The 27,180-nt window shown below is 40.8% G+C and overlaps 1 protein-coding gene and 1 non-coding gene across 3 annotated transcripts in view; both read right to left on the bottom strand.

Annotated features, from left to right (window-relative positions):
- B3GNT2 (UDP-GlcNAc:betaGal beta-1,3-N-acetylglucosaminyltransferase 2) overlaps window positions 1-27,180 on the bottom strand; it is a 165,325-nt gene that overhangs the window by 22,935 nt on the left and 115,210 nt on the right. The window lies entirely within an intron of this gene.
- On the bottom strand, window positions 26,497-26,569 carry TRNAK-UUU (transfer RNA lysine (anticodon UUU)). Its single transcript has one exon. It is a non-coding gene; the product is annotated as a tRNA-Lys (tRNA).

Below are 27,180 nucleotides of genomic sequence, written 5' to 3'. Positions count from 1 at the left end.
GTTTGTACTTTCTGTGTTATATTTAAGAAATTTTGCTAAACCCAAGCCTACTAAGATTTCCTACTAAATTTTCTTCTATAGATTTTAGCTCTTAAATTTAGGTCTATGATCCATTTAAAGCTAATTTTTAAAGAAACTTTATTTTGATATAGGTCAGAAGAGCTGCAAAAATAGTACATGCTTCACCCAGTTAACAACTTACATAAGCCATAGTGCAATTACCAAATGAGAGAAATTAACATTTATTAACTAAACTATTGATTTTATTTAAATTTCACCCATTTTACCCCTACTATTCTTTTTTTGTTCTAGCCTAGTTGCAACTCCTTAGTCTCTTCCAATCTATGATGATTCTTCAATCTTTCCTTGGCCTTCAACTTAATTTTTATATAAGATATAAGTCAAGGTTCATCTCTTTGCATAGGGCTCTTTAATTATTCCATACCATCTCTTGAAAAAGATTATTCTTTCCCTCACTGAATGGCCTTGAAAGTTTTGTTGAAGATCAATTGATCACATATGTGTGGGTCTATTTCTGGACTCTTTGTTCTGTTCTACTGAGATCTTTATTTGTCTGCCTTTATACCAATACAATATTGTCTTGATTTTTGTAGCTTTATAATTCTGAAAACAAGTGAAATTAGTCCTCCAACTTTGTTCTTCCTCTTTCAAAGTTGTCTTGGCTATTCCAGGTCCTTTAGATCTCCTGATGAATTATAGAACTGGCTTTTAAATTTCTGCAAAGAACCTTCTGGGATTTTGATTGGGATTGCATTGAATCTACAGATCAATTTGGGGGAGAATTGACACATAACAATATTGAGTCTTCTAATCCTTGAATTTAGAATTCCTCTCCACTTATTTAGGTCTTCTTTAATTTCTGTCAGGAATATTTTGTAATTATCTGATTCTATAGTGTACAGATCCTACACATCTTTTGTCTAATTTATCCCTAATAAGCATTCCAGGTGAGTCTGATGCACAATAAAGTCTTAGAAACATTTCTCTACATCAGCACTATTGCTGAAACATAATATTGGAAAAAATAAGTATTCAAACAGAATATGCAAAAAATGGAATATGCAAACAGAAATGGGAACTTAGGAGAGTCATGGGTTCTAATTCATATGAATTAATAAAACAGCTGAATAAAGTAGATGAATATAAGATACACTATAATTCAAAACACAGTATAATTCCCTTAAACTGATTAGAAATTTTAATTAAAAATGAGATCCCACTCACAATAGTAACAAAAAATAAAATAATGAATGAGAATTTTAATTGTATTCAGTATAATTTATATTTTCAAAAATCATATATGCTCATATGTTTATGTATATGTATGTAAATGTATTTTAAAAGGCCTAGAAATCTGAGACAAAGAGGGGAAGAAGATGGAGAAAAAGTAAGAAAGGGCTTCTCTGTTCCCTGTGAATTTCTTCCAGTGGTAAGATATTAATACAGTACTTATATAATTTTTTATTTTATTTATTATTTAAAGATTTTATTTATTTGACAGAGAGAGCGAGCACAGGGAGAGTGGCAGGCAGAAGGAGAGAGAGAAGCAGGCTCCCCACAGAGCAGGTAGCCAAAGTGAGTCTTGATCACAGGACCCTGGGATCATGACCTTAGCCAACTGAGCCATTCAGGTGCCTTTGTGCTTACATAGTTGTTTGTTTTGTTTTGTTTTGTTTTAAGTTTTTTTTATTTTTTATTTTTTAAATAATTTTGCATTTTAAAGATTTTATGTATTTATTTGACAGAGAGAAATCACAAGTAGATGGAGAGGCAGGCAGAGAGAGAGAGGGAAGCAGGCTCCCTGCTGGGACTTGATCCCAGGATCCTGAGATCATGACCTGAGCCGAAGGCAGCGGCTTAACCCACTGAGTCACCCAGGTGCCCCTGTGCTTACATAGTTTTAAAAACCTTTCCTAAGCAGCATATATGATCCCACTTTATCAATTATAGATACATTGTGTACATATTTATGTCTCAAAAGATGATTACACAAACTTAATAGCAGTTATAGTTACAGTATAGATAGTGGAATTTCAGATGATTTTCACTGTGATTTTTCTTTTTTTCTTTTTTTTTTTTTTTAAAGATTTTATTTATTTGACAGACAGAAATCACAAGTAGACAGAGAGGCAGGCAGAGAGAGAGGAGGAAGCAGGCTCCCCGCTGAGCAGAGAGCCCAATGCGGGACTCGATCCCAAGACGCTGGGATCATGACCTGAGCCGAAGGCAGCGGCTTAACCCACTGAGCCACCCAGGCGCCCCACTGTGATTTTTCTTTTTAGTGTTATTTAATGTTTTACAATAAGCATGTGCTATTTTTATAACAAAAAGTAATGAAGGTATCACTTTGGGAAAGAAAAAACAAAACCTAAAGAGTGCTGTTCATGACGTATACAAGGACACTTAAAACTAAGAAGAATATAAACAAATATAGAAAAATAGATCATGTTTCTATTTCTTTTTTTCTTAAGTAAGCTCCACACCCAATATGGAGCCCAACATGAGGCCTGAATCCATGACACTGAGACCAAGACTGAGCTGAGATCGAGTAAAACACTCAACCAAGTGAGCCACCCAGGTACCCCAGATCATGTTCCTATTTCTAATTCATATTCACATATAAATATAATAAAGACAAACTTTCCCAAGTTATAAATGGATTTATTATACTACAGTTAGCATTTTAAAATAAGAAATTTCCTGTTAGAATTTTTATTCCACTCTTCTCTTATGAAAGCAACTGAACATATCAAAAGAAATGGGAGAGAAAAAAAAAAAAGGAGGAGGAAGGCTGGAGCTCCATTTTCAATGAGGCAAGGAAACACCAAAGCAGAAACCATGAAGCTGGTTACTATAGGATAAGAACTAGAAAAGGAAAGGAGATGCCACGTGCCTCCTTGGACCCACAGTAGGACCCAGATCTCTCCAAAGGTCCATGGTGGAAGTTTAGCTGATGACACCTTTACTCCATGTACAAGGTGTAGTAGCATGGGCTACCTCTGAAGACTGGGGAATGTCCCATAGAGAGTAGGACTCATAGTACAGAGTGTCCTGGGTTGTGGGGCTACAGGAAGCACCTTACCAAACTTACCTCTGGAGAGGGAGATATGTGGGGAAGAAACAGGGAAGGAGGAAGTGGAGGCAGGAACCACAAGATTGCATCACATTGAGTCTAGAAGACTGAGCCACATGGATTTCCAAAACACCTAAAGTTGAGGGGAGATGGTCCCCACAGAAAAGGAAATAACAGAAAGGGTGTTTGAGATAACAAAACCTATAAAATTTAAGGCTCCTAGATGCTCTTCAATCTCACCAACTTCTTTACTTGTCATACCATTAGTCAGCAAGTAGTGGTCCCCATTCAAACCATGATGGGATTCACACATAGAAATTATAGGGGAAGGGAATATTACCTAAATGGCTGATTGAAGAAGAAGAAGAAGGAGGAGGAGGAGGAGGAGGAGGAGGAGGAGGAAGAGGAGAAGGAGGAGGAGAAGAAGAAGAAACCACAAGAGGAATTACCCAAGGCACGGTATTACTCAAAGATGTTCAGATAAAGTCTCCAAATTCTCAGAGAAATTTCAGTCAACACTATCTAGAAAAAGACTCCAAAGATGTAAGAATTCAAAAAAGAGATTTAAAAAATGAAAAAAGAAGACTAAAAGGCAAGCTAGTAGATTCTGGATAAAAAATGGAAGCATAAACCATGATAGAGATAGAACATACATCAGAAGCAACAAAAAATGGATACAAATAACTATGTAATTCAGACCACAGTGGAAAGATTCAGGGAAATCACATGAAAAGAACAACAAAAGATTTTTACATAATTCTAGAGAAAATTGCTATTGTTATAGAAAATCATTAATAGGGATCCTTGGCATTTCTGAAGGAGATTAGTAATTTCTGAAGAAGAATAAAAGGAATTAAATATATATTATTTTCAAAAATAGCAGAGGACTTTCTTAAAGTAAGGACGACTTGAATCTATAGATCAAAAGGAGGTATACACCCCAAGAAAAATTAATATAGACTGTTCAACATCAACATATAGCCTAATGAAGTTATACAACACCAAGGATAAAGAAAATTTCACACATGGATGGCTATATAGTTAATAAACCATGTACAGAAAGAAAAATCAAGTTTCTTTAGACTTCACCTCAATGTCAAAAAAAAAGCAGACCAACATATAAAAAGGTGTAAAGGAAAGAAAACATGATTTAAGGATTGTGTACATGCCAAATTACCTTCAAGCATAAAGGCAACAGACATGCATTCTCAGACATGTGAAATCATAGGGACCAAAGCACCCAGAAAACCATCTTGGAAAAACAACTTATGAATGAAATCTATCTAACCACGGGATGAGTCGAAATAAATTCTAGAATAGAAAACCTAAGTGTATCATTTCCTAGGTCCGCCACAACAAAGAACCACAAACTGGGTGGCTTAGAACAACAGAAATTTATTGTGTCACAGTTCTAGAGTCTAGAGGCCTACGGTCAAGTTGTCAGTAGGGCCATATTCCCTCCGGAAAAGCTAGAGATGGATCCAAGCCTTTTCCAGCATTTTAAAGCCCCACACATTCATTGGCCTATGGCAGCACAATTTCCATTTTCATGTAGCATTTTTCCTATGTCTTTTCATACAGTCTTTTCTCTGTGCTTGTCCATGTCCAGATTTCCCCTTTGGAAGGACACCAGAAGTCTTGGATTAAGGCCCACTCTAATGACCTCATTTTAACTTGATTACCTCTGTAAACATTCTTTCCAATAAGGTCACATTCTGAGATACTAGGAATTATGATTCCAACATACATTTTTTAGGGGGAAGATAAAATTGAGCCTGTATCACTGGGGTAAAACAAAGGGGTGAGCACTGGGTTTGTTTTAAATATAGAGCTAAAAGTAAACAGCAGTAAGAAGTATGGTTAGAAAACAAAATGAAAGGAGGCAAACAAGGATGACAGAACATAATAAAAATCAAGAGACAGAGTAGGGGAGTGGGATAAAGTGCAAGCGTGAGTAATTTCTTAATAGTTAGCAGGAAGTCAAGAGAAACTTGTCTTATTTTTTAAGCTTAAATTTTACTAAAAAAATTTTTGTGTGTATTGTTGACACACAAACTTCATTTTAAAAAAAAAGGCCTAGCAAATTCAGTTTCTTACTGGTTTTCTTTTCTCTTAATTCTAAAACAATTCATCTGAAAACTTGTGAATAACCCATTTAGTCATTTCCAAGTTTGTCTTCATTTTTTCTGAAAATAAATTCAACTGATTATTAATTTTTCATTTAAAATAGTCTACAGAGTGAGATCCTATCTCACAAAATTTTATTGTTGTTCTATCTTTCCACATATTGATAGAATCTTTAAGGACGTTTTATAGGTGTTGGGAATGGCTGTCTCTGAGCAGTAGTATTTATGCTGAGTTTTTTCTTTTTTTTAAACTTTGTTATACTTCTCTGTATTTCTTGAATTTTTATAATAAATAGATGTTATTTTGAACAAAAACAATAAAAATTTTCACATTTTTCTCCTAAAAGCTTTCTTTGCAGGTAATGTGGGGTGGGATTCAATTTCAGCTTCTAGGAGGTGGTGGGTCTGGGAGGCAAAAGCTGGGGTCCAAGGAAGCTGTGACAGCCAACACAAGGTTCCTGGGCTGTTAAGGGCTCCTTCTGGGGCTGGGGGTCCTGTTTTTTGCAGTTGCTGTGGCATAAAACTCCCCAATTTGAATGCCACCACATGTGTTAACGATTTTCCACAGTCAGACCCAGCTCCCAAAGAAGCCACACGTTCTTTAAGGTCAGCAACATGAGTCAGAGCTGCCTTCTAACTTTTGAGAAAGTCCAAAATTCGCTTTACTGTGACATCAGGGAAGCCAATGCTTCCAGAAACCAAGCTGGAGGTGGGCTCCATCCTTCTCAACCCCCAAGCATCAGAGTTGCCTGTGTGAATGGTCTTGAGCTCACAGCTGTGTGATCAAGGTCCCCACTCCATCCTGAAAGCTGGACTTTTTCAACAGGAAAGGCATCTGGGCACATAATGATCATCATCATATTCATATTTTATTGTTCCTCTTCTTATATCTGGTTGCCCCCAAATGCTTGGCAGGAAATTTATCTTTTATTACTTCTCTTCCTGTATTTTAATGGAAACGCCGGAGGTTTCTGTGAATACAGCAAGCAGGCAGCTGGGGCTTTGTAAGGCTGAGGACATCCCAAAAAAAGTCATTGGCTTTTGGCCTGATTTCCTGAAAGTTGATGCTGGTCCTCACATTGGAGCTTTCTAGCCTCTAAAATGTGACAGGTGTCCCACTGGGAGATACCAGCTCTGCAGCAGGGGGTACAAAGACAAGCCCTGGGGTGGTGGTAGGCCATCTACAGAATGAATGGGGTCCCAGCCTAGGCAAGCACTCCTTGTGGGGTCTGAGACCCCAAGATGGTCATCTAAACCTCAACCCTGACCTAAGGCACTGGTGGCACATAGGACTTGCACACTGGACTCTGCCAAAAGTCTAAGGATCTCATGTAGCCAGGGTCTCCGAGGGACAGAATCCCCAGAGAGGCTGGCCCAGTAACACAGATAGAGAGGTGGGTAGAGGTCTTCGGTGAACACCGAGCAAAGAAAAACCCAAGAGCTATGAGGACAACACCCACCAGCAGCCCAGAAAACTTCTTGGAAAATGTTGTCTATACTCACTTTTTTTAATTAGAAAGATCATCAACAGACAGAAAATTACTTGTTAAAACATCCAGGAAATCAATGTATTTCAAATAACAATACTACAAGTCTTCCCTTATCTGTTGTTCAGAATCTCGGTCCTAGAATTGTCTGTTGTGATCTTTTCACCTCCTCTTTGCTCCCTATGGACATCTAAGGCTTGTGTTAATCATTCAGAGAGGTGGAGTGTCTCAGAGCTTATAACCACTTAGACAAAGCAGCAGAGACCACCTTCTCACCTGCCACTGTGACCTCTGGGTCTCCTCTCACACCCTTCCCCGTGGAGATCTTGGATTCATCACCAGCTTCTCATGTGTGTCCCTGTGCCTGGCAAGGCTCTTCTCTGTTAGTTGTAATTTGGGCAGATGGCTTATGCTCTATTTACTTCTGCTCAGTGAGCTGCATTTTCTCCACATCAAAGTTTACATCTCTAGAGAGCTACAGAGTTTATTAAAAATATAATTGTAGTCATTCACTGAAAGTCAGTTATGAACAAGCAGCAAAATAAATCTGCTTTCACCACAGCCTTCCTGCAGCCTTTCAGAACCACTGCCCCCCATGGGGGCTGACGTCTCTGCCTTATCTGATGTCTGATTTTGGGTGACTATGTTTAGTCTTTTTCTGTTGAACCACTCTTTCAGCTCATTCAGGCCTCAGCCTGCTTCATCAGGCTTCTGCCCCCTCTGCTCTACTGCGAAGGAGCTTTCCTAGACCACCAGTGCGTCCCTACTCAAGCCAGCCAGGAGCAACAGGATTCACCTGTTATTTGCCTAGTCCCTCTGCTCACATATGAAACCACTCCACATTTTTTCCATCTTTAAACTCCCATTCCACTGATTCCTCTCACACCTTTCTCTCCCAGTTCTTTCTGCAAGCCAACCCATAGTTCCTCTCACCCTTTAAAGGGCATCTCTTCCTCCTCCACCCATAAGGGTTCAGGGTTCTATATTCAGTGAGTGAGCTCGTCCATCCTCAGGTTTTTTTTTAAAGATTTTATTTATTTATTTGTCAGAGAGAGAGGAGCGAGAGTAAGCACAGGGAGACAAAGATGCAGGCAGAGGCAGAGGAAGAAGCAGGCTCCCTGCCAAGCAAGGAGCCCGATGTGGGACTTGATCCCAGAATGCTGGGATCATGACCTGAGCTGAAGGCAGCTGCTTAACCAACTGAGCCACCCAGGCGTCCCCCATCCTCAGGTTTTAACTACCAGAGGTCTCCAAACACAGCTCTCTCCAGGTTTCCATTCCCATTTATCCAACTCTTAGAGGAGCTCTTAATTCGCCCTGAGTTAATGCATGATCATGCTCCAAACTCTCTCTTCCTAGATTATATACACTACAATACATTATATTTCTGCAGCCCAGGGGAATATGCTCTAAATGGAAGTGAGAACCACTCTTGGGTTCCCAAAGCAGAAGTCACTCTGCGAGCTTCAATTACTGCACTTGGTTTGATCAGGAAGCATGACCTCAAGGGATTTAGCAGATACTGACCTCAGAGAGGAAGTCTGACTGCTCCCCCTCCTATATCTGTGTCCCCTTCAAGTTCTTTATCTCCCCAGGTAGAAAATGTGGAGGAATAACTCTGCATCTCCCTTGCACTGGTAATGTCAATCTAGAAATGCGTATATGTGAACACAAGGATGGAGGAGCTCAAGTGGACGAAGAATGAATGGAATAGGATTTCCCCCCAATTCTCCCATGTGTCCTGAAAATACAACTCAAGCCAACTCACATAGCTCTGAATGCTGGAGCTTTAATCTTTCAAAAACACACTTCCTTCCCGTATTTCTAGTAATTACTGTTTCTGGAAATCCCTCCTGTCATCCTCTCTCCTCCAAAAGAATTGAGGCATAAAAATAGAACCATGAGAAAAGCTAATGTGACCCCTTTGCTCCCTGAAATGTGCTGGGTAGAAAGAGCCTGGGGCAATGGGCTGAGAGTTGGGGGGAGCTCTTCTTCAACTGGTTCTTCCATCTCAAGGAAAAATAAACTAAAGGAAAGCATAAATGTTTTATGTTATTCACCCACAGGAAAGAGATTTTTGTGGGGGGGGATTCACACTTGGACTAGTCTAGTATTTATAGAAAGTGTATTGAACGTGAGGTCCATAAATGGGCTTTATCAAAATATATGATTCTCCAGAAACTGTGAGCAATGTGTTTTTGTGTCTATATATTCTTTTTTTTTTTAAGATTTTATTTATTTATTGGACAGACAGAGATCGCAAGTAGGCAGAGAAGCAGACAGAGAGAGAGGGAAGCAGTCTCCCTGCTGAGCAGAGAGCCCGATGCTGGGCTCGATCCCAGGACCCTGGGATCATGACCTGAGCCGAAGGCAGAGGCCCAACCCACTGAGCCACCCAGGCGTCCCAGGTGTCTGTATATTCTTCTAAGGAGAGGATCCATAGCTTTTATCAGATTCTCAGAAGGGTCTGTGAAAACCTCCAAATTAGAATTCCTCCCTTTGAGGTTAATTTAGTTTATCTACTGTTATATAAACAAATTACCCCAAAACTTTACAGTGTAAAAAGCTAACATTAGCTCCCAGGTTGTGTGGGACAGGAACGGAGTGGCTTAGTGGCTTAGCTGAGTGACTCACAGGGTCTGCTGTGATGTTGTAGTCAAGAAGTCAGCTGGGGGTGCAAAAGGCCTCAGTTCCTTACTGGCTATTAGTAGGAGGGCTCCACTCCTTGCCACATGGGCCTCCTGTTTGGCTACGTGTATGTCCTTAAAACACAGCAGCTGCCTCCCCCAGACTGAGAGAACAGTCACTCCTTTTAGGACTTAGTCTCAGGAGTCATACATTGTCACTCCTGTCACATGCTATTCTATAAGCAAGACAGCTCACTCTCAAGGTGAGGTAATTAGGCTCCATTTTTTGAAAGGCGGGGGTGGAGTATTAAAGAATTTGTAAATACATGTTTAAGTTACCCAACTAGTAAAGAGGCCTTACTTATAGTTTTGCTGAAAAGCATTTCTCTCTCCCTACATAACCCTTCCCATTCTTCCATCAGATCATTTTGCAGAATTCGGGACTCCTCCAGGGTAGGGCTCCCCTATGACCTTGAACAAATTATTAAGCTTCTTTTGGGTCTCTATCTCTTCATTGGTAACTGGGGATAATAACATCACCTACTTCAGAGGATCATTATAGGAGGATTAAATGAAATTCTGGTTTAATAAATGCTAAAAACATGTTAACTATAATAATGGTGACCCGACTCCCAACCTAGAGTTCCATTTACTTTAGATAGAAGTGTATGTGTTTGGATTATAAATCTTCTAAGGAAGGATAGTGCCAGACACTTGCTTCTCAAAATATTTTAGAAATGAATAGCAAGTTGCAGAAGAAAACATACATTAGGATGTCATGTATATAAAATAGTATGCAAAGCAATATGACATATTGTTTGGTGACAGGTATAAAAAATGTATGAGATTAATAAATACCAAATTTTGGATACTTATTGCCTCTGGAAGACAGGGAAGTGAAATCCAGGATGGGTCTGCAAGAGGCTTCAGCTCTATTAGAACTACTTCATTTCTTGGGACATCTAGGTGGCTCAGTCGGCTTAGGTCCTGATTCCAGGATCCTGGAGTGGAGTCCCACCTTGGGCTCCTTGTTTGGCTGGGAGCCTGCTTCTCCCTCTGCCTGCAGCTGCCCCTGACTGTTTCCACTCTCTCTCTCTCTCTGACAAATAAATAAAATCTTTAAAAAAAAGGGGGGGGGGCGCCTGGGTGGCTCAGTGGGTTAAGCCGCTGCCTTCGGCTCAGGTCATGATCTCAGGGTCCTGGGATCGAGTCCCACATCGGGCTCTCTGCTCAGCGAGGAGCCTGCTTCCTCCTCTCACTCTCTGCCTGCCTCTCTGCCTACCTGTGATCTCTCTCTGTCAAATAAATAAATAAAATCTTTAAAAAACCAAAAAAAAAACCAAAACTAATTCATTTCTTGAGTTGGGTGGATAATACTTGGTTGTATATTGTGTTGGTCTTTGTATCTTTTTGTGTATATTAAATATTATAAAACAAATATTAAAATAAATGACATTTATTAGTTTCTGTTTTGCAGTTTTCCTCTGTTATTTCAGAGTTAACTAAAATTTTTCCAGGCCCAGGGCACCTGATTGCCTCAGTCAGTAGAGCACGTGACTTGATCTTGATGTTGTGAGTTTGAGCCCCACATTAGGGTTAGAGTTTACCTAAAAACAAAAACGAAAACACAAGAAAGTTTTTTTAGTTACTCATTGGATTAGTTTTCTGTTGCTATTTCGGCCTGTTGCTATTTAGTGGCACAGAAATTTATTATTTTGTACTCCAGGTCTCATCCGCCATCTTCAAAGCCAAAGCATGGCATCTTCAAATCTCTCTTTCTCTATCTGTCTGTCTCTCTCTATCTCTCACTCTGGCCTCTGTTTCTGTCACCAAATCTCCTCTGAATCTGACCTCCCGTCTCCCTTTTTATAAGGGCCCTGTGATTACACTGACCCATTACACTGCCCATTCTCCTGGACAATCCAGGAGAATTTTCCCATGTCAAGTTCCTTAGCTTAATCACATCTATAAAATCCCTCTGCCAATATTCACAGGTTTAGAGGATTAGGACATGGACATCTTGGAGGGCCATTTTCTGCCTGCCATACTGGCCTTAAACATTTTGTAGGCCCTAGTGTGGTGCTTTTATACCCAGTAGAAACCACACCGCAGCCTGCCTAAGCTCTTACTATGCCTCTGAATTGCTTTTCCTGCCCTAATAGATACCTAAACGGCCACAAAATTGTTAAAGGAAAGCACCTGGGGCGGGGTCGGCGGGAGGTTGGAGGGGGGATCATAGAGGCTACAAATTCCCAAGCTGGAGAATGGTCCAGAACTACTAAAACAGTTGCCCAAGACTGGAACAGCTAGACCTTAAAATATCTTCTAAGCAGCTAGACTTACCACTATGGAATAGAAATCTGTTGCTCTCCTGTGTAAAACCCCGTCATGGTTTCCCTTGGCTTTAGAATAAGGAACAAAGTCTTCCAAGTGGTCCTGGTGGACCTAGATGAGGGTTTCCCAACCTTAGCACTAGAAACATCCTGGCAGGCTAACCCTTTTGTTCTGGGGGCTGTCTTGTGCACTGCAGGGTGTTTGGCCGCCTCTTTCCTGCTGGATGCCAGTAATACCCCTACCCTCCACACCCAACCCCCCACACTCTTGTGATGACCAAGTTGTGACACCTTTCCAGATGTCCCTGAAAGAGGAAATTGTCCTTTGTCAAGGACTCCTGTGTCCGAGGAAGCCCTGCAGTATCTGGGTCCTGACCATCTTCCCACCCCGCTCTCTCTTCTTTAACCACTTCAAGGACACCTCTCATTGGAGCCAGCAGAGTTCTAACCTCCGGATTTCTGCACACACTGCTCCCTCATCCAGCATCACTCTACATCCCCTCACCTGGCAAACTCTTTCCATCTCCATCTAAATGTTTATCCTGCAGACACCCCGCCTGCCCCCTCTCAGAGACCACTACTATGTGCTGCAGCAGCCCCTCTCCTGCACTACAAACCGTCTTCACACCTGCCTCATTCATTGGCCTGCTTCTTCAGATGGCTACCTTCAGGAGAGCAGGGCCTGTGACTGTCTGGCCCCCCTGATTTCAGTGCCTACTGATGAGGGGCTACAGGTCTGTATTATCTCACGATTGGAAGACACCATCAGCCCAAACTGTTGATCCCATAATCAGATACCCAGAACAGGAATCAGACCATAAAGCCAGATAAATTCCCAAGGAAGTTCTGGGATTAATTGTCTGCTCCTTGTTGTGTCTGGAAAATGTTGGCTCCACTAAAGATTAAACAGTAACTTGGGGTGTGATCTGACAAAGAGCCTTTTCCTGAGGGCAGTAAATTCCTAGGGCTACACATCAGGAATGTTTGCCTGAGGGACTCCTAGTCAATCCTGCCCTCCTCCCCAGAGGAAGGCCAGCACCATGAACTGGCACGAACTGCCAGGACTCTTCGGGAAGAGAACCAGATGGTGGGTACTCTGCAGGCAGGGAACAGTCCAGCAGGGAGAAGGCTATCATCTGTCAGCTCTGGACAGCAGACCATTCACAGGGCAGCACTCACAAATCTGAGCCATCTAGACTTTGGCCGGGTTCCCTTTGCCCACGCCCACCTGTGGTATATAAATGCAGGCCAGGCAAAGATCTAACACACCACAGAAACTGGGTCCCATCCCACCAGAAAGGATCAGTGCTTTACCTGATTCCAAAATTGTAACTGAGACTCTGAAATGGAGCCTTCTGAACAATACTGAAAGGACAAAGAGCAGCCTCTGAGAGCCAGGCACCTAATTTCCCATGACAGGAAAGCCGTCCTTGGTCTTAGCCTGGGTTCAGCCAGCTCCTCTTTCCTCACAGTCTCCCAGAATGAGCCCTACATCAGGCGAAGTCAATATATAAATATATAGTTAAATCCACATATTCCTTGTATTATTATGTATACGTTATTACATATATGTACATTATGCATAATATATATAGAATATACACCTTCATCCATAACAAAAATAGTTATTTTCTGATTATGTAAATAACATATGCTGATTATGAAAAATGCAAACAACACACACAAAAACGAGGAAAACAAAAACCACTGTAACATAACCACCATCAACATTTTGGTGACTCCTACATCTCTTTATCCAAATGCACACATCCATATGACTTTATATACATAAAGTGAACTTCTTTGCTCAAATGCATGTATTAAAATGGAACTTTCTGGGATGGCTGGGTAGCTCAGTCAGCCAAACCTCTGCCTTCAGCTCAGGTCATGATCCCAGGGCCCTGAGATTGAGCCCCACATTGGGCTCTGGGGCTCTCTGCTCTGTGGGGAGCCTGCTTCTCCATCTGCCTGCTGCCACCACCCCCCCCCCCACTTGTGTGCTCTCTATCTTTCTCACTCTCTCTATTTCTCTCTGCGTCAAATAAATAAAATCTTTAAAATAAATAAATAAATAAGAACTTTCTGGAGCACCTGAGTGACTCAGTTGGTTAAGCATCTGACTCTCGATCTCACCTCAGATCTTGATCTCAGAGTCATGAGTTCAAGCCCCACACTGGGCTCCACACTGGGCATGGAGCCTACTTTAAACTTAATTAATTAATTAATTAGTTAATAGGAACTTGCCATTAGCACCACTAATAGCAAACTGCCATCACTTGACAGAATAGAAGGCAATCCTCCAAAAATGAATACAATGAAAATAAAACAACGTGATAAAATATTTAGTCAGATACCATAGCCCCCAAGGCTTCAAAGCCTAAAGCCCAACCTCTAGGAGTTAAAAAGGAGGTGAGCAAGTGTTAGAGAAGTTTGACCAGTTACACCAAAGGGAGTCTTTCTCAGAGACACAATTAGAAAGACTGAAAGAGAATTAAAAGAAATAAATCTTTGTCCACTTATAATATTCCCTGTCCCATACCTATATAGTAGCTTAAACTGTCTGGGGTGCCCTCAAGAACTTCCCACATTCTCTAAAGAATGCAAGGGGCAGAATCCACAATTGCCAGACCCTTCAGGGTCCACTCAAGACAGTGTGGAGGGGATAGTTCCTGTTGCACCAGCCCCTTGCCCCCAGAAGTTTCAGAAAACCATAAAAGGCTCTAATAGCACATCAAGGGCAATAGATCTATTTATCCCTCCTCCTCCAGACCCAGGCATCCCTCCTTCCTCAGCCTGGAGCAGATAGAAGATTCAAGCTTCCTTTTCCTTCTTCATGAAGACTCTCCTGTCTCAAAGAAGGACACTATGGGAAAAATCCAACAAGAAGATATAATAATTATCACTATGAATCCAACATAGGAGCACCCAAATATATAAAGCAGCTAATAATAAACATAAAGTCATCAATAGTAATATAACAATAGTAGGGGACTTTAACATCCTATATACATCAATGGATAGATCATCCAAAATCAACAGTAGTTGATTCAAATAGTAGCTTTGAATTATACCTTGGACCAGATGGATTTAACAGATATATTCAGAACATTCCATCCTAAAACAGAATACACATTCTTCAAATGTACATGAAACATTCTCCAGAAGAGATCACGTATTAGACCACAAAACAAATCTCAACAAATTAAAAAACCCTGGAGTCATATCATGCATCTTTTCTGACCACAACACTATGAAACTAGAAATCAAGAAGAAATCATCTGATTTCTCAAGAATCCACATGAAGGGGTTCCAGGGTGGCTCAGTGGGTTAAAGCCTCTGCCTTCGGCTCAGGTCATGATTCCAGGATTCTGGGATCGAGCCCCACATCGGGCTCTCTGCTCCACAGGGAGCCTGCTTCTTCCTCTCTCTCTGCCTGCCTCTCTGCCTACTTGTGATCTCTGTCTGTCAAATAAATAAATAAAATCTTAAAGAAATAATAAAAAAAAGAATCAACATGAAAAAAAATTTGGAAAGAGCACAAATATATGGACATTAAATAATATGCTACTAAACAATGAATGGGTCAACTGAGAAATCAAAGAGGAAATCCAAAAATACACAGAGGCAAATGAAAACGAAAATACAACTGCCCAAAATTTTGGGGAAGCAGCAAAAGTGGTTTTAAGAAGGGAGTTTATAGCAATTCAGTCCTACCGAAGGAAGCAAAAAAAAAAAAATCTCAAATAAAAAACCTGACTCTACAGTTAAGGGAGCTAGGAAAAGAAGAACCAGTAAAACCCCAGACCAGTAGAAGGAAGGAAATAATAAAGATTAGAGCAGGGGAAAAAAAAAAAGATTAGAGCAGAAACAAACAAAATGGAAACCAAAAAAGTGATAGAACTGATCAATGAAACCAGGAGCTGGTTCTTTGAAAAGAACAACAAATTTGATAAATTTTAAGCCAGACTCATCAGAAAAGAGAGAGAGAACTCAAAATCAGAAATTAAAGAGGAAATAATCACCAACATTATAGAAATACAGAGAATTATGAGGATATTATAAAAAATTATCCACCCACAAATTGGACAACCGGGAAGAAATGGATAAATTCCTAGAAACATATAACCTACCAAAACTGAAACAGGAAGAAATAGAATATATGAACAGATTGGATACCAGCAATGAAATTGAATCAGAAAAAAAAAAAAAAAAAAAAAAAACAAACCTCACAACAAACAAAAGTCTAAGACCATATGGCTTCATAGGCAAATTCTACCAGACATTTAAAGAGTTCATACCTATTCTTCTCAAAGTATGCCACAAAACATAAGAGAAAGAAAAGCTTCCAAATTCATCCTATGAGGCCAGTGTTACTCTGCTACCCTATAAAGGTAACCTCTATTAACCTTATAAAAACACTACCAAAAAAGAAAGGAAGGAAGGAAGGAAGAGAAAACTAAACTATAGGCCAATATCTTTGATGAATATAGATGTAAAAAGCCTCAGCAGGATATTAGCAAATTGAATCCAACAATACATTAAAAAAAAAATCATTCACCACAATCACATGGGATTTATTCCTGGGATGCAAGTGTGGCTCAGTATCTGCAAATTAATCAATGTGATACATCACATCAATATAAGAGAAAGGACAGGAGCCATATAACCATTTCACTAGATGCAGAAAAAGCATTTGACATAGTAAAACATCCATTCATGATAAAGACCTTCAACAAAGTAGGGTTAGAGTGAATATACCTCCATATAATAAAGGCCATCTATGAAAAACCCATAGCAAACATCATACTCAATGATGAAAAACAGAGTTTTTCCCCTAAGATCAGGAACAAGATAAAGAGGTCCACTTTCACCACTTTTATTCAAAATAGTATTAGTCCTAGCCACAGCAGTCAGACAAAAAAAGAAATAAAAGGCAGCCAAATTGTAAGGAAAAAATAAAACTTCCACTATTTGTGGATGATATGGATATTATAGATAGAAAATCCTAAAGACTCCACCGAAAAACTACTAGAACTGATAAATGAATTCAGTAAGTTCACAGGATACAAAATCAATATACAGAAATCTGTTGCATTTGTATAGACTAATAATGAAGTAACAAAATGAGAAATTAAGAAAACCCACTTACAACTGCACCAAAAATACTAAAATACCTAGGAATAAACTTAACAAAGGAGATGAAAGATCTATACTCTGAAAACTATAGAGTATTGATGAAAGAAATTAAAGACAACAGAAACAAATGGAAAGACGTTCCATGCTCATGGATTGGAAGAACAAATATTGTTAAAAATGTCTATACTACCCAAAGCAATCTACAGATTCCATGCAATCCCTATCAAAGAACCAACAGCATTTTTCACAGAACTAGAACAAGTAACCTTAAAATTTGTATGGACCCACAAAAGACCCTGAAAAGCCAAAGAAATCTTGAAAAATAACAAAACTGGAAGTCCCACAGATTTCAAGATATACTACAAAGCCATAATAATCAAAACAGTATGGTACTGATATAAAAATAGACACCTATGTGATCTCAGTAGAATAGAGAGCCCAGAAATAAACCCACATTTATATGGCCAGTTAATCTATAACAAAGGAGGTAAGAATATGCAGTGGGGAAAAAAACAGTCTCTTCCACAAATGGTGTTGAGAAAATTGGAAAGCTACATGCAAAACTATGAAAATGGACCCCTTTCTTATACTACACACAAAAGTAAACTTAAAGTGGATTAAGGAGCTAAATGTGAGACCTGAAGCCATAAAAATCCTAAAGAGAGCACAAGCAGTAATTTCTTTGATATCAGCCATACAAATATTTTTCTAGATAGGTCTCCTGAGGCAAGGAAAACAAAAGCAAACTTAATTATTGGAACTACATCAAAATAAAAAGCTTCTGCACAGCAAAGGAAATAATCAACAGAGCCAAAAACAAAAACAAAAACAAAAAAAAAACAAAAACAACCTACTGAATGGGAAAGGACATTTGCAAATGATATACACAATAAAGGGTTAGTAGCCAAGATATATAAAGAATTTTATGGGACTCAATATATAAACAAAAAAATAATCCACTTTATAAATGGGCAGAAGCCCTGAACAGACATTTCTTCGAAGAAGACAATACAGATGGCCAAGAGACATATGAAGAGATGCTCAACATCACTCATCATCAGAGAAATGCAAACCAAAACCACAGTATCATTTCACATCTGTCAGAATGGCTAAAATAAAAAACACAGCAAACAACAAGTGTTTGTGGGGATATGGAAAAAAGGGAACACTCATGACTGTTGGTGGGACTATAAATCAGTCCAACCACTGGAGAATAGAACGGAGTTTCTTAAAAAAAATTGAAAATAAAACTACCATATGATCCACTATTGGTATTTACCCATAGAATATGAAAACATGAATTTGAAAAGATATATGTACCCTTATGTTTATTGCAGCATTATTTACAATAGCCAAATTATGAAAGCAACCCAAGTGTCCATCAATAGATGAATGGATAAAGAAGATGCAGTATATATATATATGATACTCAGCCATAAAAAAGGATGAAATCATGCCCTGTGCAACAACATGGATGGATCTAGAGGATATAATGCTGAGGGAAATAGGTCAGAGAAAGACCAATATCAAATGACCTCATTCGTATGTGGAATTTCAGGAAGAAAGCAAATGAACAAAGAAAGAAAGACAAACCAAAAACTAGACTCTGAACTGTAGAGAGCAAACTGACGGTTACCAGAGGGGAGGTGGGGGGAATGGGAGAAATAGGTGAGGGGGATTAAGTGATAAGCACTGAGCAGTGTATAGAACTGTGGAATCACTATATTGTACACCTGAAACTAATATAACATTGTGTGTTAATTGTACTGAAATTAACATGAAGTGGGGGGCGGAGACTCGTCTGTCTCAGGAACCTAAAATCCTAAACAGGAGATCCAGAGTTTCATGTGTGTTAGAATCAGGACAAACATTTTTGCCACGGGCTGGGTTCCCTGGAAGGACAGAATGACAGCAAGGCAAGGATAAACTGAGGCAAATACGGTGCCCAAGGTACAAAAATGAAGGTGCTCACTTCAGCTTCAGTTGCTTGCAACCCTGGGAGTTGGCCCTTGGCTGCTCCCACCCTTTTCCTGGCTGAAGTGAACCAACCGTTCAGTATGCAATGCTGGGACAACTGGGTATCCACATGGAAAAAGATAAAATTATATCCAATCTGATCTTTTCTTGTCCTATACTATATACAAACCTAAGTTCAATGTGCAAAGGCTTAAAAATGAAAAATAAAACATTAAATTTTTTAGATAATACAGGAGAAATAAAAAAAACAGCTTTAGGACTTCAGAGAAGGATTTCTTTAAAAGATATCAAAGAATGAACTAAAAATGTCAATAAATTCAACTATTGCAATGATCTGATTGCTTTTCTAAAGCCACTACAAACTGAGAAAATACATTCATATTGCTTGTAGCTGACCAAAGATTAGTATCCAGAATCAATAAGGGAGGGGGAATTTTAAAAGAACATAGAGGGGGACGCCTGGGTGGCTCAGTGGGTTAAGCCTCTGCCTTCGGCTCTGGTCATGATCTCAGGATCTTGGGATCGAGTCCCACATCAGGCTCTCTGCTCAGCAGGGAGCCTGCTTCCTCCTCTCTCTCTGCCTGCCTCTCTGCCTACTTGTGATCTCTCTCTGTCAAATAAATAAATAAAATCTTTAAAAAAAAAAAAAAAAGAACATAGAGAAAAACAGACAAAAGACTGAATAGGAAACTCATAGAAGAGGAAGCCTAAATATCTGGTAAATATGGGGTTGGTAAAGCCTGCAATTCCTGATATTGGGGTCATTAGTTCAAGCCCCACACTGGGTACAGAAATTACTTTTTAAAAATCCTACAAACCCACAGGGGCACCTGAGTGGCTCAGTTAGTTAAGCGTCTGCCTTCAGCTCAGGCCCTAATCTCTGGGTCCTGGGCTCCAGCCTGCTTCTCCCTCTCCCTCTGACACTCTCCCTGTTTATGTTCTCTCTCTCTTTCAAACAAATAAAATCAAGAAGGAGAAGGAGAAGGAGAAGAAGGAAGGAAGGAAGGAAGGAAGGAAGGAAGGAAGGAAGGAAAAGAAAAATCACAATGAAATGCCAATTCACACCTGTTAGTTGGTAAAAATGTAGAGGTCTGATATTGTCAAAAACAATGAGTTTGTACGGAAATAAAAACTCTCTTAGTCTGCTGGGGAGGAGTGTAAATTTGGACAGCCCTCAGGAAGGCAATTTGATACTGTCTGGTAAGGACAAACACCTGTGCATAGCCCCTTAACTAACTTCTTTTAATCCTCAATTCCTCTGAAACTTGGCCTTCTACTTCATCAGCTCTGAAGATATCCCTTTCCCTCTTTATATGCCTTCAATGGTCTCCCCTTGCCTACAAAAGAAGCATCAAGTTCTTTAATGACATTTTAGTCTTTCCCGATGTAACCAACCCACCTTACAGTTTCTATCTCACTTTGCCCTATGTTCTTCACACCCTTCCTATAAAATTAACTGCACAGACTGAAATACATCTTTTAAATCCTTAACCAGATGATATGTTAAATAAGGGAGAGGCAGAGCTGGGAAATAATCTGAGTATCTTTATGTTACAGATGAGAATACTGAGGCCCAGGGAGGCTGAAAGTCTACCAAGGTCACTCTGTGAGATAGAACAGGAAGAGACCTCAGTTTTTCCGAGTCCCTGATGAGGGCTCTCCCCACTGTACATCCTCTCCTGGGCTGATGTAGCTCAGGCCCAGCTATGGGGGTACAAGGAGCCTGAACCCTTTGGCTCCCTTCACACCACCCTACTTGACACAGCCCAGGAGTGACAGCCACCATTTGTCACGAAGTAAAAATATGCCAAGGAGCTGGACGGGAAAGTACTTTCTGTGCTGGCAGCTCGCTGGTCCAGAAGCACTAGGTCCCTGAACTGGGATGCCCTTGGGTTGACCTTGCCAACAGGGAGCAGCCAGATCTCTCTTTTACTGTAATTGGGTTAGTCTTGTGGGTTTGCCCTCCTCCTGGCTGTCAAAAGAGATTATACAGAAATGTACTGCTGTATCAACCACAGTTCAGGTGCAGGCTCAGGACAAAGCAGAAGGAAATTTCCAAATGCATTCATTAATCACCCCAAGTACCAGGTTGCTGCTAGCTGCTCTGCTTTCTCCCAGCAGCAATCACTTTTGCTTCAACCAGAGCTCAGAGGTCACCTGCAAACTGCAAGGCCCACAGCAAGGGCCTGAGTGCAAACCCAGGGAGGGTGGGGGCTGGACCTACACTCACCCTGCAAGTGCCCCCATGCCTGAAGGGCCATGACATGAAATAGCAAATTTTAAAACACATGAAAAGTCAAGAGGGAGACAGCAGAAGCAAGAAAAAAAGCTTTTCTCCTGTTTTTTCAACAAGGGCCCTTGTATTTTCATTTTGCACTGGGCCCCACAAATTATATAGCCAACCCCACCCCCAAGGCAGCAGTGTCTTAGTCCTTTCAGGCGGATATAGCAAAGTAGTGCACACTGGGTGCCTTAAGAACAACAGAAATTTCTACCTCACAGTTCTGGAAGCCAGAAGTCCGGGATTAGGATACCAGCATGGTCAGGTGAGGGCCCTATGCTGCTGAGTTGCCAGCTTCCCATTGCAACCTCTCATGACAAAGCAGGTAGGGAGTTCTCCGGGGCCTCTTTTCCAAAGGCACGAATCCCATTTGTGAGGGCTCTACCCTCAAGACTAAAGCCCCCGCCAAAAGCCCACCTCCTCCTAATATCACCTTCAGGGGTTTGAATGTCAAGTTACAAACTGGGAAGCACAAACATTCAGACTGTAACAAGCAGTTTCTAAACTCTACTGAGTGGAAGCACAGCACCTGTTTCCTTAGGACCCCACAGGTGTCTGTGAAAGCGTAGTCTCTGGTGGAGACCAGTACAGGTCAGGCTTGGCGCCAGGAAGCCCAGCCCATTGGGCTTCCTGCATCAGTGCCCAGAGGGGTCTGCCAAGCCAGGTCTGTGAAGACCTCTGATAGTCCTCCAATTTCAGTGAGCAAAAAATTACCAAGAGGGTGTGTTAGAAATGCAAATTCTCAGGCCTTGGCCCCAGAGATTCTGCGTCAAACGGTCCAGGTAGAGCCTGAGATTTTGCCCTTCTAGCAGGCTCCAGGTGATGTCGAGGCTGCAGGTCTGTGGTCCACACTTGAAGGCACACTGATAACCCCTTTACTTCACAGATGGGAAAACAGAGCCCAGGTGCCTTGCCCAAGGACACACAGTTGTTAAAGACAGAAACCACAGGACCCTTATCTCCTCACTCCAGCAGCACTTTCCCCCCGTTGTGACCGTCATGGAGTTTGAGGCAGGAAGGTGTGAGTTAGGACCAATGTCGAAAGTTCCCATCATTGAGGAGGAAGAATTTCTTATATCCTTCAAGGTCCTTCTAGGTGGACTAAGAAGCAAATTGACATGAGACAGACTAACAGTAGAAAATCAAATTTAATAGCATATGTACAGGAATCCACACAGTCATGGAAATTCAAAAGATAGTGAGGCAACCTGATGCTTATATGAACTAAGGAGAGGGGTAGAGTCTGAAGATACAAAGGGGAGAAAGATCATTAGCAGATGTCTGGACAATAAAAGTTGCCATATTATGCAGTTAAGTTTCTTAGGTAAAATGAAATCTCTATTAATAGCTCTCTTCCTGGTACAAGCAGGCAGTTGAGGGGGAGGTAAAAATCTTTTCCTGAATCTGCTGGGTTTAGATTGCTTTTAACTCAAAATAATGTTGACACCAAAGTGGTCCATCTTGAAGGCCAGTTCCCCGGCCCCCACTATAAATGCTTCTTACACAAATGAATAAAACTGAATAAAACCCTCTTTGCTTCTCTCTCTAACCTCTGAAGCAAGGCAAATAGCACTGAGGAGCAGAAAGACAATCTTTCATCTGCTTTAAGCCTCAGTTTCCTTAACAATAGCCAATATTCATGAAGCATTTACCAGGCATTTTACCTGTATTGGTCCTCTCTGCAAACTTAAGGGATAGATACTATTATTATCCCCATTTTGCAGTTGAGGAAGCTGATATCCAGAGAGTTTAGGTAATTTGACTAATGTCACACAGCCAGGGTGCAGAGGCAGGATTTGAACAGATGCACTCTGACTCTATAGTCCAAACTCCTCATCACTCTGCCCTAAAGAAACCACATCACTGGGAGGCAACAATTCAGTTCTGGCGGCTCTTTTGGAGACCTTCCCATTTCTCCTGATCCCTAAGCTCTCCCACTTACATGGTTCTGCTCAACCAACAGCTCCCTTTAAAGATTTCCCTCAGATGTGCTGCAGTCTGCTCATTTATGCTCCTCAGGCAGCTCTCCGAGTCGGATCCAGTCCACCTGGGCCCAGCCAGTGCTTCTCAGGAGTGCAGTGCTGGCCTTAGAGTGGGCAGGAAGGGTCCCTGGCCTTGGCCTGTGCTTTGGTAAGCCTTGCTTTGTTCTTTCTCTAGCCATGCCTTTTCCAGTGGGGGTAGAGAGTCTGGGTGGGGTGGGGGGCAAGGACCTGAAGTCCCTCTCCTAGGATGTTCTGAGTACTTAGGACCCTGGAATTCCCTGCACAAAGGACCTTGAGCCATTCTCAGGGCTTGATAGAAACTGCCCTCTGGTCTGTATTCCCAAGGGCAGCACTGCTCCCATGGGTAGCACTAGCTGAGTATGTGCGTACCTCTGGGCTTAAAGGTTATCTAGGAGTGGAGAACGGGGATGACAGAACTGACATGAAAGCCAGGATATCTACAGAAATGAACATGAGGCCCCTCAAGATTTAAGATGAAGAGGGGCTGGGAAGAGAAAATGAGTAAGTGACTACCTGAGAGCCATGGCCGAAGGCCAACTCTTCCATCAGAGCCATTATATTAATTTTCTATTGTGTAACAAATTATGATAAACTTATCAACTTAAAACAGCATATTTATTGTCTCACAGTTTCTGTGGGTTAGGAATCTGGGCAGGGCTTAGATGGGTCCTCAGTTTTAGGATCTATCACAAGGTGTTGTCCAGGACTGGAGTCTCATCTGTAGACTTGACTGGGGAAGGATATGCTTCTAAATTCTTTTTTTTTTTTATTCTTAAATTTATTTTTTTTTTCTTAAAGATTTTATTTGAGGGAGCGAGCACGAGTGGGGTGAGGGGCAGAGGGAGAAGCAGGCTCTCCACTGACCAGAAAGCCCCTGTGGGACTCAATCCCGGGACTTCAGGATCATGACCTGAATTGAAGACAGATGCTTAACCAACTGAGCCATGCAAGAGCCCCATGCTTCTAAGTTGGGACAACTGTTGGCAGAATTTCTATTCCTCAAGGGTCACTGGACTGCAGGACTTGGTTCCTTGCTGGCTATTATGTGGAGGCTACCCACATTTCCTTGTTATATAGGCCTCTCCCGCCTGGCAACTTGCTTCATCAAAGCCAGAAGGGGACAGTCTGCTAATGAGAAGCCACTATTTTATTTAACCTAAACATGGAAGTGAAATTCCAACCTACTTGCCACATTCTGTTAGTTAGAAGCACTGACAGATCTTGCCCATACTTGAGAGGAGGGGATTACACAAGGGTGTAGATATCAAGAGGTTGGGGGTGGGGGACTGGATATAAGAAGATACCCACCACAGCTATGTCCACACACAGAACCCCATGGAATAAGAGGAAATTCTACACTCAAACCTGGTCTTCTCAGGTCAGTTGAAGTCATATTTATCAAAGAAATAAAACAGATAATATGTCAGTCAAAAGTGTGTTCACTTGAGTGACAGCTTTCCAATATTTAGATATATGGAATGTGAGCTTCCACTGATACTCTCATCCTGGCCCCATAAATTAGGACAAACCTGTTTATGTGCACATGTTCAGGACACCACCTCTGACAGGCAAGGTCTTGCTGGGAAAGTCCTGTCTGCTGACCTTTTGCCCCCCAACACAGCTGAGCACAGTGTTCACTGTGTGGGAAGCAATGAGGAAAGTTTACCTGGCATCGACTGGTGGCTGCCCAGCTCCAGGGCTAGCCCTTCCCCAGGTGCTGCCATGAGGCAGTTGGGCTGATTTTGAAGCCTCAGCAGTTGGGCTTCCTCTCTGGTGAGAAAGGATCCCACGTGGCACAGGAAGGAAGGAAGAAGAACTAAAGGTGCTACCCCAGCAAGATAAAGCTGACTCCTTCCAGGGGAGCCAAAGCCCTGCCTTTAGATAAAAACATGATTATTACGTTTCTATTTTTTATTTGTATTATAAAAATAATGAAGATGGCTTCTACGTTTTAAAAAGATACAAGAAATAAAAGTCATAGTTTTACCACTGAGACACGCTTTGTTGGATGTGTTTGTGTGTGTATATGTATGTGTATTTGCATATATGTATGTTTTTAAATTTTGTAATGTGATATATTCATGTAATTTTGGAGTAATGTATTTTAAACTTCCTTCCTTAGAAAACGTTTTCTATGCATAGCTCTTTGCTGGGCTGTAGTTCAATTTGTATGTGTTGGGAGCATTAAAAAAAAATGAAAGATCCTACAGTCTATTTAATTATATATCTACTTTTTCGGGACAGTAAATGCTTTTTCCAGATTAAAGAGGTAGAACTTTAAAATAACAGTTAAAAATAGATAACAGATTCACAAGGTCAAAAAGTAGGCAGTGAGAAGTCTTCCCAATGCCCAGCTGACATCCCTGGCAGTAACTAATGTTAACAATTCCTTCCAAAGATAGTTTATGCATCCTTCCAAAGATAGTATATGCATACTAATATACAGAAATATTTTCTTCTTCTATTCCATCTTCTACATGCTGGTGGCATACCACATACATTGTTCTGCACTTAGTACATCTTGCAGAAAGTTCCATATCTTTACATACCAGCAGTTCCCAGTCTCTGATTCTAAACATGAGAATTACCTCAGTAGCTTTTAAAACTCCCAGATGTACAAGCCACATCCCAGACTGATTAAATGAGAATCTATGGGGGGATGAGGCCCAGGCATCGGGATCTTTAAAAGCTTTTTCAAGAGTAGTCAAGGCTGCTTACCACCAAGACAGAAAGAGCTTCCTCAGCAAAGAAGAGGAAATAGAATAATTCCCTCATTGCTTGTAGTAGAAAATTAGGATGACCCTCTGTCCCGGTTTTCCCAGGACATGGGACTTACAGTGCTGAAGCCAGGATGAACTGCTCAACCTATAAAAAATGGGTACATATGTCTAAAGAAATAGAGGATTAAAAGGGTATCATATAATTTTAAGCCTATAAAAAGAAATGTTGTACTTAAGTCAAGAGCTGTGGGTCCTCTTCAGCCCACCCTCCTGGCTGTTCCCCAGGAGATTCAGACTCATTCTCTTTGAGCAGTTCTGCACTTCTTGTAAACTGCAGGTAAATGATAGCTATGCAAATCTGTATTGTTTGGTCCTTTCCTTGGACTTCCTTCCCCCGCTGGAAAAACCAGGGGACTTCATGTTTGTTTTGTTTTCATTTAGAAACTTGAGGTTAATTTAGGTCCTCAGAAGACTTAACTGTATTTTTTTTTTCAATAAAGATTTTATTTATTTATTTGACGGAGAAAGACACAGCAAAAGAGGGAACACAAGCAGGGGGAGTAGGAGAGGGAGAAGCAGGCTCACTGCTGAGCAGGGATCCCGATGCGGGGCTTGATCCCAGGATCCTGGGATCATGGCCTAAGCCGAAGGCAGACACTTAACGAGTGAGCCCCCCAGGTGCCCCTACTTATGTGTTTTTAAGTAGGCTTCACACCTGACATAGGGTTTGAACTCATGACCCTGAGATTAAAAGTCCCATGCCCTACCGACTGAGCCAGCCAGGCGTCCCTGTAAAAAAATAGTTCTGCCTCCAATTATAATTCAATCCCTTTATTTCATTTAAATTTGTGTTCCTTTGACTTTTCCCCTGAACCTGTTCTAACACCTGTCTGGTTCTCCAGCTAATTGAGGAGTAAAATAAAATCTTTAGCACACACCCATTCTTGTATCTGAGCAACAGTCAAGCTTTTCTTTTTTTCTGAAAATTATTTTTCAAGAAGTCTATAAAGGTATTCTAGTAGTTACCTTCCAAATATCACTAAACCTTCCAAATTATCACTAAAAACACAAACACAGGAATAAAACAAATACAACAGATCCAAACATAACGTCATACCAAGAGGTCTAAATAGGCCAAATTCACCTGTTTTGAGAGACTCAGATCACAAACTAAAACCTAATGATAAAACAAGATGATTAAGAAGGATTGAAAAGGATGAGAAAAGGTGTTTTTACAAAGTAAGTATAAAGTTTAGCAGACATCATGATCTTTTATTTTTCATTTTTTTTTGTGGGGCTTGAGTTTTTTTTTTTAAAGATTTTAATTATTTATTTGATAGAGAGAGAGAGAGTAGAAGCAGGGAGAGAGCAGAAGGAAAGGGAGGAGAAGGCTCCC

This window comes from Mustela lutreola, chromosome 9 (genome assembly GCF_030435805.1).
Source record: "Mustela lutreola isolate mMusLut2 chromosome 9, mMusLut2.pri, whole genome shotgun sequence".
Lineage (NCBI taxonomy): Eukaryota > Metazoa > Chordata > Mammalia > Carnivora > Mustelidae > Mustela > Mustela lutreola.
Note: the sequence above shows the minus strand (reverse complement) of the source record. Positions and strands in the feature narration are given on the sequence as shown.